General features: G+C 55.7%; 1 pseudogene; it reads right to left on the minus strand.

Annotated features, from left to right (window-relative positions):
* Window positions 1-10,174: 10,174 nt before the first annotated feature.
* LOC140646003 (feather keratin Cos2-3-like) lies at window positions 10,175-11,041 on the minus strand (annotated as a pseudogene).
* Between the last annotated feature and the right edge of the window lie 6,837 nt (window positions 11,042-17,878).

Genomic DNA, 17,878 nt, shown 5'->3' on the forward strand with positions numbered 1-17,878 from the left:
ACGCCTGGGCCCTACCATTCCAAGGCCCGTAGTGACATCCCTCCATGACAGTGCCAGGCACTGACATAGTCTTAGCCCCTCGCTATCTGAGGGCACACAGACAGGGCCACAGCACTCAGGCCTCACTGAGGAGAAGCCCGAACCCAGGCCAACCTTTTTCATGCTGCCTCCAGGCAGCCTCGAGGGGCTGAGCTGTTTCCCAGGATCCTCGCTCCTGACCCATGCAAAAGCTTTGAGGTTACAGGGTTCTGCTGCCTCTGTGGGCATGGGGGAGCCCTCTGCCATGACTGACCCTTGTCCAGAGCCAGGAGCTATGGGAAAAGGAGTGAGAGCCTGGGGAGGCTGGGAGGAGGAAGGTGGTGAGCATCAGGCCTGGAGGGCCCCATGGCCTCGGGGAGCAGAGGGGAACTCCAGCATCAGCTGGCATCACCACACAGGGGAAACCACCCACCGGCTCTCCTCTGAAAAGCTTTTCCTTAAAAGCAAGCATCCTGGCAAAATGGTTTGGCATTTGCCAGATGAAGCCTTTCATGTGGAGAAGCTGCAGCCGCATGCTCTGACTTCACTGTGGTTCCTGACAAGTCCAGTTGGCTGTTGTCAGTGTTTCCAGGCTGCCCCCAGCCTCCCTTTCCCAGGAGGCTTGCTTTCCTGGAAACGCCACTACCCACATTTGTTGCACCCTGTCCCTGAGCCAGCTCCCTCAGTCCTGCTGCCTCCCTGCTCTGGCAGCACTGAGATGTGCCCCGTCTGGGTACCACTGAGAGGTTCCTGAGGGGCATAGGGAAGCAGCCGTGTGGCATCGGCCTGGGGCCACGTGCATAGGGGAGCCTCTTTCTCTGCCAGTCAGATTCTTCCCTGATGCCTTCAGTCTGCCATGCCAAGCTTTCCATCATTCCTGTTGATGTTTCCCCTCCTTTCCAGGCAGCAGGTCGTCAAAGGACAGCATAGCGCATCCCCAGCTCCAGGGGCACCAGGAAGCAGAGACCTTCTGTCTTGTGCGGCCAGACTCTTCTCAGTAGTGCCCACTGGCAGGACGAGAGGCAATGGGCAAAAGTTAAAACACATGACAATGCGGTAGAACACAAAGAAAAACCTTTTGCTGTGGGGGTGGTCAAACACTGGAACAGGTTGCTCAGAGAGGTCACGGAGTCTTCATCTGTCGAGAAATTCAACCTCTCTGGACATAGTTCTAGACTTAGTTCTGCTCTAGCTGACCCTGCTTGAGCAGAGGGGTTGGACTAGGTGATCTCCAGAGGTGCCTTTCAGCCTCAACAGTTCTGTGATTCTGCGAAATGCTTACCTCAGGGCACAGCAGCAATACCAGCCCCTGGCCACCAGGTGTTTTACCGTCACGGGCAAAACGGAGTCGACTTGGGGAAATTAATGTAATTTATTGCCAACTAACCACGGAGCAGGATAATGAGAAATGAGAACAAATCTAAAAACACCTTCGCCACAGCCTCCCCTTCTTCCTGGGCTCAACTTCACTCCCGACTTCTCTACCTCCTCCCCCCCTGAGTGGTGCAGAGGAATGGGGAATGGGGGTTGCGGTCAGTTCATGACGCGCAGTCTCTTCCACTCCTTCCTCCTCACACTCCTCCCCTGCTCCACTGCGGGGTCCCACCCACAGGAGACAGTTCTTCACAAACTTCTCCAACGGGAGCTGCATTTCTTCACAAACTGCTCCAGCGTGGGTCCTTTCCAAAGGGTGCAGTTGTTCAGGAACAGACTGCTCCAGCGTGGGTCCCCCACGGGCTCACAGGTCCTGCCAGAAAACCTGCTCCAGCATCGGCTCCTCCCCACGGGACCGCAGTTCCTGCCAGGTATCTGTTCCAGCGCAGGCTCTTCACGGGGTCACAGCTTCCTTCAGGGTACATCCACCTGCTCTGGGCGGAGGTCCTCCATGGAATGCAGGGTGGATATCTGCTCCACCGTGGTCCTCCATGGGCTGCAGGGGCGCAACATGCATCACGATGGTCTTCAACATGGGCTGCAGGGGAATCTCTGCCCCGGCACCTGGAGCTCCCATGCCACCTCGCCCTCCTTCTTCACTGACCTTGGTGTCTGCATAGTTGTTTTCTCTCACGTATTCTCACTCCTCTCTCCCAGCTGCTGTTGCGCAGCAGTTATTTACGCCTTCTTAAGTATGTTATCAGAGAAGCGCTAGCAACGTCGCTGATTGGCTCAGCTTTGGCCAGCAGCGGGTCCGTCTTGGAGGCGGCTGGATCCGGCTCCATCTGACATGAGGACAGCTTCTGGCACCTTCTCACAGAAACCACCCCTGCAGACCCCCCTGCTACCAAATCCTAGCCAAGTAAACCCAATACCCAATACAACCTTCCAGCCTGGACTGTCCTCTGATTCTATAATCCTCTCAGTGATGTCCTTTAATCGTGATGTCGCCGTATGCATATGCCTTTAATGTGTGATGTCGCGTATACGCCAATACCCGTACGCTTGGGCAGCAGGTCCCATTAGGAGGAGGTGAAGCAAGAATATGCCCAGTGCCCAGCGAGATGGAGAAAGATGGTGTCTCTGCCCCAAACTGAGGGCAGGAGGAGCATGAGTGGAACCTCACATGGTTCACAGGGCGCTATGTGCCTGAGCCGTTATTTTGAGCCCAGAAGTGCCTTCAGGAGTGCCTTTTCTGCACCCAGGAGACCACGGATACCTGAGGGATGCCAGGATTTAGAGCATTGCCCGGGGCTGAGGGCCAAGGTTGGGCCAAGGCCCAATTTCTAAAAAGACATTTTCAAGTATGATTGCAAAGCATACCTAAGTGTTAGCATTAATAGCGAAGCCACGAGTCATTTGGACAGGGAAGATGGACACCTGAAACAAGCCATGAGAAGGCAGGGGTCATTGGACTGCGTAGAGCCCAAGTCACTCTGGGGATGCTCTGTGCAGTGCTGCCATCTGCCCAGTCACCATCCGCCTGTAAATGGGGTGGTGGCCAGAAAGTGGGTCTTTGGGCACTGGGTGCTCTCCTGGAGCTGCAGTGGCCTACGGGGGTGTTGGGTTCACGGGGACTGGGGACTCCACTGCGTAGCCTGACTGTGGATGATACCAGTCCTAACTTGTGAATTACCTCAGCCCTGCGTATCTGGACAGCAGGTCGGCCCTGCTAGGCGCTGAAGGACTGTATGAGGTACCTATCTCACCTGCCTGTGCCCATGTGTGCTGGCCGTGGACCCCACATCGGGTAATGGAAGGGAGGGAAGGCGGAGATGAGGCTGTGGGCTGTCCTCAGGCATTACTGTCTCCCCATCCCCACTCCTGCCACCCTTTGGAACCATCCTCTCACTGATGGCCCTTGGCTGTGGAGTAGCCAGGGATGTCTTCGTGAGCTGCAAGGGAAAGGGCACGAAACAAAATCCACTGCAGGGAGTCCCACCCTCCCCTTCCTCCATCTTTTTCCCTGAGCAGACTGGAAGAGTTGCCTCAGAAGGAAGGAGGACTCAGAGGCCCAGGCTTGAATGCAGCACAACTTTAATGAGTCTAAAGAAGAGAAGGAGGTGGCTCACAGGGAAGACCAGGGGCGACCACTAAGATGCAGTGGAGCTCCTGCAGGGTGTCCGTCTGCCTGCCCTGCAGAGGGAGGGAGCCCAACAGGTCCCCGCTAGGCTGGCGTTGGGAGGTGACGACAGGAAAGGTAAGGAAGAGAGAGAAGAGAGTAGAAGAATGAAACAATGGCCCGAAGCTCTAAATACAATGCCCCGAAGCTCTATCTCCTGTCCAGCACCATGTTCTGAGGTCTTGGAGGTTCTTGCCCAAGGACGTTGCCAGCAGCTTTAGCAGGGTTGACATCTGTTGCCACAGTAGCGGCTGGTAATGCAGGAGAGGTCACAGCACCCAGAGGTGATGGGGACTCCGTCACAGCTGAGGATGCTGCCAACAGCAGCAGAGGTGGAGGAGCCCACAACGGTGTTCTGTGGGAAGGAGCTGAGGATGGGGCCGGGCAGGGTCACCACCACAGCAGGAGGGCTCGATGACGACAAAGGAGTTCTGGCACTGCCTGACACAGGGCTCATTGCAGCTGTTGGCCAGTGGGGTCGGGCCGCAGGGCTGGCAGGGCTGGCACTTGTCGTAGCAGGACATGTCTCTGGGGCAGGGGTGCACCTGGGAGAGGGGCCACGGGAAGCAAAGCACAACGGATACATGAGGAGCAGCACTGTGCCCAACCACAGTGGAGCCAAGGCACCTCCGGGCCCAGCGTATGCTGCCCAGCTCAAAGCCCAGGAGCCACCTCAGCTAAGTCCCAGCCTCTCTCTGTGGAAGACTTTCTCTCCCCTTCCCTCTCCCATGAGAAGCAGGTCCCAGCCCTGGGCTAGGACAGCCCATATCAGCTGAGACATACATCAAGGAAAGACCTGACCTTGAAGGAGGAGGAGAAGAGGCTTCACACTCACCTGATTCCCAAGGAGAAGGAGGCGAGAGAAGTGGATGAGAGAGCAGAGAGTTGGGCTGCCTTTTATAGTAGTCCTGCACTGCCTCAGGCCCAGAGGCACCCTTTGTGGAAGTAATAATTTTCTGACAAGCTCACGTCAAATGCAAACCATCCCAGCTAATGGCATGGGCTGTGTTCTGGTTTCCTGCACTGCTGCCTTTTCATTTCCTGGCTTAAGCCACGTGCTTTCCCATATGAAGGCTTCTGTAAGTGCTGGGATGAGAGGCCCAAGGATTTCCGGGGCAGAAACACATCAGCGCAGGCAGAAGACTCAGCTCAAGTGCTGGCGGCATCCCGTGCAGGCAGGTGATGCGCACCTAGGTCATCCCTGTGGGCTTGTCTGGGGCAAAGTTGTTCGGGAAATGGGCGCCGCTCTCGTGCTTCTCGTCCGGATGCCCAAGGACTCCCATGTGAGAGGTCATGTCACACGTGGGCCTCAGCATCTCCTCAGCAGAGTCCACAGTTGCTGACGTTTTCCTGGCTTCATGTGAGCGTACGGATTTTTGCATGGTTCCATGCAGGCGCGCATGAGCACACATGTGTCAGTCTGTACTTGTGTGACCCTCATCATGAGGGCATGTGCAGGTCATAGCAGGAATGGTAGTTGCAAAGGAATCTACAGCTGAATGGTGGTGCCTTCGACCTGGCAGGTGCAGAGAGGTGCCCAGAGAACTGAAATGCAGTCTCTGCCTCCTGTGCCCTCCGTTTCTTGCTTTAGGTACAGGGAGAGGCGCCCATAAATCCTGCCCACCGCATGCAGGCCGTCATCCCTGAAGGTATCCCCTTACGATGCAGTGTTGCTGGTGACTGGGATGGGGCGCAGGCTCCTCACGTCCATGCCAATGCCACCACTCAGCCTGGTGCTGAGTGAGGCAGGGGCTGAGACCTCGCACCAAATGGGTATTGAACTGAAGGGACCAGGGTCCAGGTGCTGCTCTGCTGTGAGAGGTAGGACTGACTGTCTGGGTGGCACAGGGAGAGTCAAACAGCTGAGGACTCCTTTGGTGTTCAAGCACCAGGACTTCCGTGTCCCCCATAAAAGACTGAACCTGAGTGCCCAGCAACTGTGTCTAGGAAGGCAGGGATATGTGATTCAGGGCCAAAGCGCACAAACTCTGCTGCTGTTTCATGAGGGAGGTCAGGCAAGCTCTCTCTTTGCGACAGAGGCTGTAGGTATTTTGTAAGGGCCCTAAGTGCATCCTCCATCCTAGTCTGCCTTGTCTCCGATCCAGCTTACAGGTAGTGCAACTGAGGGCTACCCTCTTCCCTTTGTTGACCTTGCTGAGATCATTCTGCTGGGAGGCTTCAGCCAGGGCTGACTCCCCTTCCCGTGGGAGCAGCTTTCAAGCTTCAGTCCTAGTGCTTGGCCCCAACCTGAGTTACAGCTCCAGCTGTGACACATCTGTGCCTGTATCTGGTCATGGACCCCACTCATCTCACTTTGGACCCTGACATGCGGGTGACTTCCCAGCTTGAGCTGAGACCTTCCTTATCTCTGCGAACACACCTGGTGATCGCTGGACATTGTTGAACCCTGATTACTGTCCTGAGACCTCGTCCTGACGTTGACTCACTGACTCAGTGACTTGCCTTTCCAGCTTGACCCCAGACATATGTAAGGCAAGAGCCTGAGCCAGCACACGAGCAGGACAACCTAAAAGTCTGTGCACACTTGCAGACCTATGATCTTATCGGGGTGTTGGAGAAAAGCTGGGATAGCTCTCATGTCTGGAGTGTGCAGTGGCTCTGCAAAACAGAAGGCAGAATTGCAACCCTGCACTCCATAAGAGCAGATTTTTGTCCCCTCAGGGACCTGCCAGGCGCAATCCTTTGGGAAAGTGCCCTGGGGGCTCAAAGAGGCCCATGGAGAATGTGAAATACAGCAGGTAAGATCTGATGATAACAAAAACAAGGAAATCACCATAACTAGCTCCATCCGCTCCACTTGATAAAGGCATCAGAAAGATCTACCAAGGACATGAGATGGCTGCATTTTTGGAGCATTTCTTTCCACATCTGAAAGCACGACCAAGAATACCATTTTTCTTGAGGTTATTCAAAGTTACCTCCACCCCATTAGCAACGCTGGCGGTGCCTCCGTGAAACCATATCTGAGAAAGGGCAAAACACTGCACAGGAGATGAGGAATGAACTACAAAAAAAGTGTGAGAAACAATCCTGCAAGCACCAAGGCCAGAGAAGAGGGAGGAGGAGGAGGAGGAGGAGGAGGAGGAGGAGGAGGTGCTCCAGGCAATGGTGCAGAGATTCCCGGGCAGCCCGTGGGAGAGACCATGGTGGAGCGGATATCCACACTGCAGCCCATGGAGGATCCCACGCCGGACCAGGTGGCTATGCCCTGCAGGAACTGTGGCCTGTGCAGAGCCCACGCTGAAGCAGGCTCCTGGCAGGAACTGTGGCCCCTGGAGGACCCACGCTGGAGCAGACTTATCTGGAAGGACTGCAGCCCGTGGACAGGACCCACGCTGGAGCTGGTCTTGAAAGACGGCAGCCCATGGGAAGGGCTCACGCTGGAGCAGAGAAAAATGTGAGGAGGAAACAGCGGCAGAGAGGAACTGTTGCGTACTGACCGCAACCCCCCATTCCACATCCCACTGCGCTGCTTGGGGGTGGAGGAAACAGAAGAGCCGTGAATGAAGGAGGGAAGCTGAGCCTGTGAAAAAGGGGGGGGTGTGAAGTGAAGGTGTTTTAGGGGTTTTTTGGCCGTTTCTCACCATCCTGCTCTATTTTTAATTGGCACTATGTTAAATGGACTTTCTCCTTCTGTCCTGTTGAGGAGGGAGAGGGAGAGAGCGAGCAGCTGGGTGGGTGTCTGGAAGCCAGCCAAGGTCTTTTTAGTTTTGCACCAATGATGGTAATTAGAAGTGCCATGACTGCTTGTCATTTACGTGCTTTTTTTTCCTGCTTGTATCTGTGGCATCAGGAGCAGTCTCTTTCTCCCACTGTTGTTCCCCCCAGAGGACGGTGGGCCATGATGTCAATTGGCCTTTGTGCTTGTGTACCTGGGAACTAGTGGCAGGTTTACAGCCACGGGCAGAGCACAGCCCACCAACCCTCCTGCCATAGCCTCAAACGAACAACGAGACCCCAAAGGCCATGTGGGAGGAGAGCTGTGAGTGGGAGCTCCTGTGCTGATGACCTGCTTTCTTCAGCTCTTTCTGACTCTGCTAGCAAAGGTCTGTCATCAGAACTGATGACAGAGAAGAAACCCCTGCTCCCTTGGTTGTCTCAGACCCCCTTCACCTGCATTTCTTTCCCCAGCCATCCATCCCTCATTGCCTCTCTTTTCCAGCCCATTCCCTCTCAATGTTTCACAGGTAGGTCAGCGCAGTAGATCTCGTCCGTCTTGGTAGCCCCAGATTTCTGAGGTTCAAGCACCAAAGGCTGTTCCCCATGAGCTGCAGGCTTCAGGAGAAGAGGGAGCTAGGAGGAGGGGCACAGCACAGTTCTCCTCGCTTGGCATCCTGGCAGGAGGCCCTTCTGTGCAAGGCTGAGCTCCCGGGAAAGGGCCCTCAGTGCTCCCTTGGCGGCTCTATTTCACTGAAGCACCCAGAGATCTGCAGGCGAAGGTCCTGGCGTTAGTGGCCTGAGGGGAAAGGAGGTGGTGGTGAGCGTGAAAAGAGCTAAAATCCCCAAAGAAAAAAAGAAATGTTGTAAATAGCTTGGTTGCTCAACTCTAACGGATGTTTCCTTTTAGCTCCCCTTTCGCAGATAATTTAGCCTAGCCTGTCAGTATTGTTGAATTGCTAATGAGCATCCTTTATTTGAAGGAAAGGTATGGTCTTTCCCCTCCTAACAACAATCATCGGAGTAAGAATGCCTTGCCTGTGTTAAATCCTTGGTTAGCTTAGATAGTTGCAATGTAGACGGATAAGAAGGAATTCTTCAGGCCCTGTGTCCCTGGAAAGGGCTGATAAGGAGAAGCTATACAAGAACCAACTGGTTTTGGATATGCAAGGAAGGTATGAGCAAGACAAAGATGGACTGAGCATGCGTAGAGACAAAGTTCAGTCAGCGGTCAGAGTGATGAAGACTACCGACTTCCTCCAACGACCACCAGAGGATCCCTAACGACCACCTAAGGACTTAAGTACGCATGCGCCAGAGACATTTACATATATTAACGAGTTCCAAGAAATCGCACGTTTATGTAAATTAATCTTATGAATATGTATGATTTTGCAACACATAATCTCTGCGATCTTGCTTGTTTGTCAGAGCACTTATGGTGGAGCAATCCCCAGTGCTACCCAGCACTGTAATAAAGGATGCCTGCTTAATAGTAACTCTGTTGCTATTGAGTTTTATTTCGGGAACACTCTGAAACTCCGATTCGCCTGCTGGGAGACTCGGACTTTAAAGGGTAGTCTCTGCGAATTTTGCTTCAAGAGAGCTTCTGCCATGGAACTCTTCTTCCCCTGCACCCCAGGACGAGATTGCACTTGCCATGAGCTGCAAAGAGAGAGCGCGGGCTGTTGCGATCGGTGCGCTCTCTACAGCGCCACGGGAGGAACTGTAAGACGCTCATCTGTGTCCCCTTGCAGGCCCATGCGAAAAACCTTTTTGTCCTGGAGCTGCTCGGTGTGATGGGAGTTGGGGATGTGCAGCCCGCGAGACACCTCAGCCCTGCCAATCTGTGTAACCAACCGCTGGGCTGCACAGGGCACTGTATGGATGTGGCGGAAGAACAGGGGACTTGCCCTAGCTACCCTTGCCCTTGGTTGCATGCCGTGCCCCTTCCTTCTGGGGATGGGTGGGAAGGTGAGGAGGAGGCTCTGGGCTGTAGACAAGGTGATTTCTCCTACCGTCCCCTCCTTCCATCCCCACGGCCATCTTCTGTCTGAGCCTCCTCCCCCAGCACAGCTCCATCCAGAGCAAGAGGAACTGCCTTGAGTGCTTGTGGGGCTGCTGACCTCCCAGGACCTCCTTCATGAAGACACTGGGGTCCTCCCATGAAGACAGCACAAGTTGGGATCGCCATCTGTGGGGCATGCTCTGAGGCCAAGGGGAATATTTCTGGGCAGAGATGCAGCAAGGGAAGGGCTGATGGTCACTGGCTGTGGAGTAGCCAGAGATGTCGTCCTCAGCTCCAAGGAACAGGGACCGAAGGAGGCCCACGGACAGTGTGTCCTGCCCTCCCAGCCCTCTAGGAATGAGAAAGGGTCCACTTGCTCACCCATTTGTTCCCTCCCAGCTTATCTCCTTTCTCCCTGGACAGCTTTAGAGAGCACGCAGAGAGGAAAGGACCACACAGAGCCAGAGGCTGGGATGCAGCAGAGTTTAATGAGTCCAAAGAGGGCAACAAGATGTCTCTGAGGAGAGGCCACAGTGAAAGGATCACCATGGGCAGCCAAGAGTCAGTGCCCCATGATCAAGGGAGAGTTCCCACAGGGCACCTGTCTGGCTGCCCGACAGAGGGAGAGGGGCAGGCAGGTCCCCCCTAAGCTGGCTTTGGCGGGCCTCACGGCCCAGGGAGCAGGACACAACCAAGGAAAAGGAGGGAAAGGAGAGAGGGGAGGGAGGGAACGAGAGGCATCGGCCATGTTTTCAGAGAGCCCAGGCTGGCCCCTTCCAAAGGGCTGACACCTTTTGCAGGAGGAGCGGGGCATGCTCAGAGCCTCTCAAAGCAGTAGCCACGATCTCCGTCATTCAGCCTGGCATCATCTTCGGGGCTCCCGGGGTTCCTTGTCTGGGCTGTCACCGGTGGCTTTAGCAAGGGGGGCACCTTCTGCTGCCACAGTAGCGGCTGGTGATACAGGAGAGGTCACAGCACCCAGAGTTGATGGGGACTCCGTCACAGCTGAGGATGCTGCCAACGGCAGCGGAGGTGGAGGATCCCACAGCGGTGTTCTGCGGGAAGGAGCTGAGGATGGGGCCAGGAAGAATCACCACCACAGGAGAGGGCTCGATGACAACCGTGGAAGGCTGGCACTGCCTGACACAGGGCTCATTGCAGCTGTTGGCCAGCGGGGTTGGGCAGCAGGGCTGGCACGGCTGGCAGGGCTGGCATGGCCGGCACTTGTCGGAGCAGGACATGTCTCGGGGCTGGCAGCGCACCTGGGAGAGAGGGCAGGGAGGAAGCAGAGCACACGGACACCTGAGGAACAGCCTGCAACCCCACCAAAAGGAAGCCAAGACACCTGCCGGGTGGGGAGGTTGAGGGCGTGCAGGAGGGAACAAGGGCTTGTTTGCCTGAGCCCAGCAGGGTCCTTCGGATAGGAGCCAGGCCCAGGGATCCTCCTGCCTAGCCTGGAGCCAAAGAGCCACCTCAGCCCAGCCTCAGCCTATCTCCATGACAGACCGTCTCTCCTCTGCTCTCTCCCCCCATCGCGATCATGATCCCAGAGCACTAACATAAGACGAAGGAGCAGGTATCAACGGAGATGTCCTTGAAAGCAAGACCCTGTCCTATAGGGGGCGGTAGAGGAGAAAAGGGGGTTCCAACTCACCCGGTTCCCAAGGAGGAGGAGGTGACAGAAGTGGTTGAGAGAGCGACCCGTTGGGCTGGCTTTTATACTGGCCTCACACTGCCTCAAGCCCAAAGGCAGCGCTGCATAAGTGACAATTTTCCTGCATGCTCCTAACGAACGGAAACATCCCGGGGATGTGTTGCTGTTTCCCTCTATGCTGCCTTTGCATTTCCTGGTTTATGGCATGCCCCTTCCATCACGGACGCTTGTTTTGAGTGCTGGGATGAGAGGTCCCAGGAGTTCCGGGGCAAGAATGCGTCAGTGTGGGCAGAAGACACAGTCTAAGTGCCCAAGGGCTCCAGTGGAGGCAGGCCATGTCAGCCCGGGGCACTCCGGTGGGTTTCTTTTATGATCCTGCTGACAGGAAGGGCCCCAGCTGCTAACAGCCCTGCAATCCTTGGCTCGTCCCCCAAGGGCTCCTGTGAGTATGTGTCCTGTCCTCCCCTTTCCTTCCCTCAGGGCTCACTCCAACAGCCAGTGGCTGTTGTCTTCCCAGGCAGGCATACTGCACTTCAGCTTTTCAACTCTCTTTCGCCTTCAGCTGCCCTCAGGAGGAAGTTGCCAAACTCTTTGGCCTCCTCCTCTCTCTGGACGGTCCCTGAGACTCCTCTAAATGCTGCCTGTGCATCTGTCCTGCTTAGAGTGCCCCATCCCTGCTCTGGCAGGGAGGTCCCCAGCAACTCCTCAGTCACATCCCTTCCTATCGCCTCTGCCCCCATGTGCTTATCTGCAATAATGTGCGTGGGAGCGTGGGAGCACATATGCTTGTATGCTTGTGTGTACACACACCTGTGTGCCTCTGGTGAGATCACGTCTCTGTGGACGAGTGTATTTCTTTGCACAGCTGTGAGTACTTGTATGCAACTACCCGTGTCTGTGTCGTTGCTTGTGTCCGTGCATCTGTGTGTATCATTGCGCACACTTGTGCGTGTTGGGTATGCGTTAGTGTATGCGCGTGTGTACGTAGCTGTGCCTGACTTCACGCCTGGGCCCTACCATTCCAAGGCCCGTAGTGACATCCCTCCATGACAGTGCCAGGCACTGACATAGTCTTAGCCCCTCGCTATCTGAGGGCACACAGACAGGGCCACAGCACTCAGGCCTCACTGAGGAGAAGCCCGAACCCAGGCCAACCTTTTTCATGCTGCCTCCAGGCAGCCTCGAGGGGCTGAGCTGTTTCCCAGGATCCTCGCTCCTGACCCATGCAAAAGCTTTGAGGTTACAGGGTTCTGCTGCCTCTGTGGGCATGGGGGAGCCCTCTGCCATGACTGACCCTTGTCCAGAGCCAGGAGCTATGGGAAAAGGAGTGAGAGCCTGGGGAGGCTGGGAGGAGGAAGGTGGTGAGCATCAGGCCTGGAGGGCCCCATGGCCTCGGGGAGCAGAGGGGAACTCCAGCATCAGCTGGCATCACCACACAGGGGAAACCACCCACCGGCTCTCCTCTGAAAAGCTTTTCCTTAAAAGCAAGCATCCTGGCAAAATGGTTTGGCATTTGCCAGATGAAGCCTTTCATGTGGAGAAGCTGCAGCCGCATGCTCTGACTTCACTGTGGTTCCTGACAAGTCCAGTTGGCTGTTGTCAGTGTTTCCAGGCTGCCCCCAGCCTCCCTTTCCCAGGAGGCTTGCTTTCCTGGAAACGCCACTACCCACATTTGTTGCACCCTGTCCCTGAGCCAGCTCCCTCAGTCCTGCTGCCTCCCTGCTCTGGCAGCACTGAGATGTGCCCCGTCTGGGTACCACTGAGAGGTTCCTGAGGGGCATAGGGAAGCAGCCGTGTGGCATCGGCCTGGGGCCACGTGCATAGGGGAGCCTCTTTCTCTGCCAGTCAGATTCTTCCCTGATGCCTTCAGTCTGCCATGCCAAGCTTTCCATCATTCCTGTTGATGTTTCCCCTCCTTTCCAGGCAGCAGGTCGTCAAAGGACAGCATAGCGCATCCCCAGCTCCAGGGGCACCAGGAAGCAGAGACCTTCTGTCTTGTGCGGCCAGACTCTTCTCAGTAGTGCCCACTGGCAGGACGAGAGGCAATGGGCAAAAGTTAAAACACATGACAATGCGGTAGAACACAAAGAAAAACCTTTTGCTGTGGGGTGGTCAAACACTGGAACAGGTTGCTCAGAGAGGTCACGGAGTCTTCATCTGTCGAGAAATTCAACCTCTCTGGACATAGTTCTAGACTTAGTTCTGCTCTAGCTGACCCTGCTTGAGCAGAGGGGTTGGACTAGGTGATCTCCAGAGGTGCCTTTCAGCCTCAACAGTTCTGTGATTCTGCGAAATGCTTACCTCAGGGCACAGCAGCAATACCAGCCCCTGGCCACCAGGTGTTTTACCGTCACGGGCAAAACGGAGTCGACTTGGGGAAATTAATGTAATTTATTGCCAACTAACCACGGAGCAGGATAATGAGAAATGAGAACAAATCTAAAAACACCTTCGCCACAGCCTCCCCTTCTTCCTGGGCTCAACTTCACTCCCGACTTCTCTACCTCCTCCCCCCCTGAGTGGTGCAGAGGAATGGGGAATGGGGGTTGCGGTCAGTTCATGACGCGCAGTCTCTTCCACTCCTTCCTCCTCACACTCCTCCCCTGCTCCACTGCGGGGTCCCACCCACAGGAGACAGTTCTTCACAAACTTCTCCAACGGGAGCTGCATTTCTTCACAAACTGCTCCAGCGTGGGTCCTTTCCAAAGGGTGCAGTTGTTCAGGAACAGACTGCTCCAGCGTGGGTCCCCCACGGGCTCACAGGTCCTGCCAGAAAACCTGCTCCAGCATCGGCTCCTCCCCACGGGACCGCAGTTCCTGCCAGGTATCTGTTCCAGCGCAGGCTCTTCACGGGGTCACAGCTTCCTTCAGGGTACATCCACCTGCTCTGGGCGGAGGTCCTCCATGGAATGCAGGGTGGATATCTGCTCCACCGTGGTCCTCCATGGGCTGCAGGGGCGCAACATGCATCACGATGGTCTTCAACATGGGCTGCAGGGGAATCTCTGCCCCGGCACCTGGAGCTCCCATGCCACCTCGCCCTCCTTCTTCACTGACCTTGGTGTCTGCATAGTTGTTTTCTCTCACGTATTCTCACTCCTCTCTCCCAGCTGCTGTTGCGCAGCAGTTATTTACGCCTTCTTAAGTATGTTATCAGAGAAGCGCTAGCAACGTCGCTGATTGGCTCAGCTTTGGCCAGCAGCGGGTCCGTCTTGGAGGCGGCTGGATCCGGCTCCATCTGACATGAGGACAGCTTCTGGCACCTTCTCACAGAAACCACCCCTGCAGACCCCCCTGCTACCAAATCCTAGCCAAGTAAACCCAATACCCAATACAACCTTCCAGCCTGGACTGTCCTCTGATTCTATAATCCTCTCAGTGATGTCCTTTAATCGTGATGTCGCCGTATGCATATGCCTTTAATGTGTGATGTCGCGTATACGCCAATACCCGTACGCTTGGGCAGCAGGTCCCATTAGGAGGAGGTGAAGCAAGAATATGCCCAGTGCCCAGCGAGATGGAGAAAGATGGTGTCTCTGCCCCAAACTGAGGGCAGGAGGAGCATGAGTGGAACCTCACATGGTTCACAGGGCGCTATGTGCCTGAGCCGTTATTTTGAGCCCAGAAGTGCCTTCAGGAGTGCCTTTTCTGCACCCAGGAGACCACGGATACCTGAGGGATGCCAGGATTTAGAGCATTGCCCGGGGCTGAGGGCTGGCAAGGTTGGGCCAAGGCCCAATTTCTAAAAGACATTTTCAAGTATGATTGCAAAGCATACCTAAGTGTTAGCATTAATAGCGAAGCCACGAGTCATTTGGACAGGGAAGATGGACACCTGAAACAAGCCATGAGAAGGCAGGGGTCATTGGACTGCGTAGAGCCCAAGTCACTCTGGGGATGCTCTGTGCAGTGCTGCCATCTGCCCAGTCACCATCCGCCTGTAAATGGGGTGGTGGCCAGAAAGTGGGTCTTTGGGCACTGGGTGCTCTCCTGGAGCTGCAGTGGCCTACGGGGGTGTTGGGTTCACGGGGACTGGGGACTCCACTGCGTAGCCTGACTGTGGATGATACCAGTCCTAACTTGTGAATTACCTCAGCCCTGCGTATCTGGACAGCAGGTCGGCCCTGCTAGGCGCTGAAGGACTGTATGAGGTACCTATCTCACCTGCCTGTGCCCATGTGTGCTGGCCGTGGACCCCACATCGGGTAATGGAAGGGAGGGGAAGGCGGAGATGAGGCTGTGGGCTGTCCTCAGGCATTACTGTCTCCCCATCCCCACTCCTGCCACCCTTTGGAACCATCCTCTCACTGATGGCCCTTGGCTGTGGAGTAGCCAGGGATGTCTTCGTGAGCTGCAAGGGAAAGGGCACGAAACAAAATCCACTGCAGGGAGTCCCACCCTCCCCTTCCTCCATCTTTTTCCCTGAGCAGACTGGAAGAGTTGCCTCAGAAGGAAGGAGGACTCAGAGGCCCAGGCTTGAATGCAGCACAACTTTAATGAGTCTAAAGAAGAGAAGGAGGTGGCTCACAGGGAAGACCAGGGGCGACCACTAAGATGCAGTGGAGCTCCTGCAGGGTGTCCGTCTGCCTGCCCTGCAGAGGAGGGAGCCCAACAGGTCCCCGCTAGGCTGGCGTTGGGAGGTGACGACAGGAAAGGTAAGGAAGAGAGAGAAGAGAGTAGAAGAATGAAACAATGGCCCGAAGCTCTAAATACAATGCCCCGAAGCTCTATCTCCTGTCCAGCACCATGTTCTGAGGTCTTGGAGGTTCTTGCCCAAGGACGTTGCCAGCAGCTTTAGCAGGGTTGACATCTGTTGCCACAGTAGCGGCTGGTAATGCAGGAGAGGTCACAGCACCCAGAGGTGATGGGGACTCCGTCACAGCTGAGGATGCTGCCAACAGCAGCAGAGGTGGAGGAGCCCACAACGGTGTTCTGTGGGAAGGAGCTGAGGATGGGGCCGGGCAGGGTCACCACCACAGCAGGAGGCTCGATGACGACAAAGGAGTTCTGGCACTGCCTGACACAGGGCTCATTGCAGCTGTTGGCCAGTGGGGTCGGGCCGCAGGGCTGGCAGGGCTGGCACTTGTCGTAGCAGGACATGTCTCTGGGGCAGGGGTGCACCTGGGAGAGGGGGCAGGGGAAGCAAAGCACAACGGATACATGAGGAGCAGCACTGTGCCCAACCACAGTGGAGCCAAGGCACCTCCGGGCCCAGCGTATGCTGCCCAGCTCAAAGCCCAGGAGCCACCTCAGCTAAGTCCCAGCCTCTCTCTGTGGAAGACTTTCTCTCCCCTTCCCTCTCCCATGAGAAGCAGGTCCCAGCCCTGGGCTAGGACAGCCCATATCAGCTGAGACATACATCAAGGAAAGACCTGACCTTGAAGGAGGAGGAGAAGAGGCTTCACACTCACCTGATTCCCAAGGAGAAGGAGGCGAGAGAAGTGGATGAGAGAGCAGAGAGTTGGGCTGCCTTTTATAGTAGTCCTGCACTGCCTCAGGCCCAGAGGCACCCTTTGTGGAAGTAATAATTTTCTGACAAGCTCACGTCAAATGCAAACCATCCCAGCTAATGGCATGGGCTGTGTTCTGGTTTCCTGCACTGCTGCCTTTTCATTTCCTGGCTTAAGCCACGTGCTTTCCCATATGAAGGCTTCTGTAAGTGCTGGGATGAGAGGCCCAAGGATTTCCGGGGCAGAAACACATCAGCGCAGGCAGAAGACTCAGCTCAAGTGCTGGCGGCATCCCGTGCAGGCAGGTGATGCGCACCTAGGTCATCCCTGTGGGCTTGTCTGGGGCAAAGTTGTTCGGGAAATGGGCGCCGCTCTCGTGCTTCTCGTCCGGATGCCCAAGGACTCCCATGTGAGAGGTCATGTCACACGTGGGCCTCAGCATCTCCTCAGCAGAGTCCACAGTTGCTGACGTTTTCCTGGCTTCATGTGAGCGTACGGATTTTTGCATGGTTCCATGCAGGCGCGCATGAGCACACATGTGTCAGTCTGTACTTGTGTGACCCTCATCATGAGGGCATGTGCAGGTCATAGCAGGAATGGTAGTTGCAAAGGAATCTACAGCTGAATGGTGGTGCCTTCGACCTGGCAGGTGCAGAGAGGTGCCCAGAGAACTGAAATGCAGTCTCTGCCTCCTGTGCCCTCCGTTTCTTGCTTTAGGTACAGGGAGAGGCGCCCATAAATCCTGCCCACCGCATGCAGGCCGTCATCCCTGAAGGTATCCCCTTACGATGCAGTGTTGCTGGTGACTGGGATGGGGCGCAGGCTCCTCACGTCCATGCCAATGCCACCACTCAGCCTGGTGCTGAGTGAGGCAGGGGCTGAGACCTCGCACCAAATGGGTATTGAACTGAAGGGACCAGGGTCCAGGTGCTGCTCTGCTGTGAGAGGTAGGACTGACTGTCTGGGTGGCACAGGGAGAGTCAAACAGCTGAGGACTCCTTTGGTGTTCAAGCACCAGGACTTCCGTGTCCCCCATAAAAAACTGAACCTGAGTGCCCAGCAACTGTGTCTAGGAAGGCAGGGATATGTGATTCAGGGCCAAAGCGCACAAACTCTGCTGCTGTTTCATGAGGGAGGTCAGGCAAGCTCTCTCTTTGCGACAGAGGCTGTAGGTATTTTGTAAGGGCCCTAAGTGCATCCTCCATCCTAGTCTGCCTTGTCTCCGATCCAGCTTACAGGTAGTGCAACTGAGGGCTACCCTCTTCCCTTTGTTGACCTTGCTGAGATCATTCTGCTGGGAGGCTTCAGCCAGGGCTGACTCCCCTTCCCGTGGGAGCAGCTTTCAAGCTTCAGTCCTAGTGCTTGGCCCCAACCTGAGTTACAGCTCCAGCTGTGACACATCTGTGCCTGTATCTGGTCATGGACCCCACTCATCTCACTTTGGACCCTGACATGCGGGTGACTTCCCAGCTTGAGCTGAGACCTTCCTTATCTCTGCGAACACACCTGGTGAT

Source organism: Ciconia boyciana, unplaced genomic scaffold (assembly GCF_034638445.1).
Source record: "Ciconia boyciana unplaced genomic scaffold, ASM3463844v1 HiC_scaffold_106, whole genome shotgun sequence".
Classification (NCBI taxonomy): Eukaryota; Metazoa; Chordata; class Aves; order Ciconiiformes; family Ciconiidae; genus Ciconia; species Ciconia boyciana.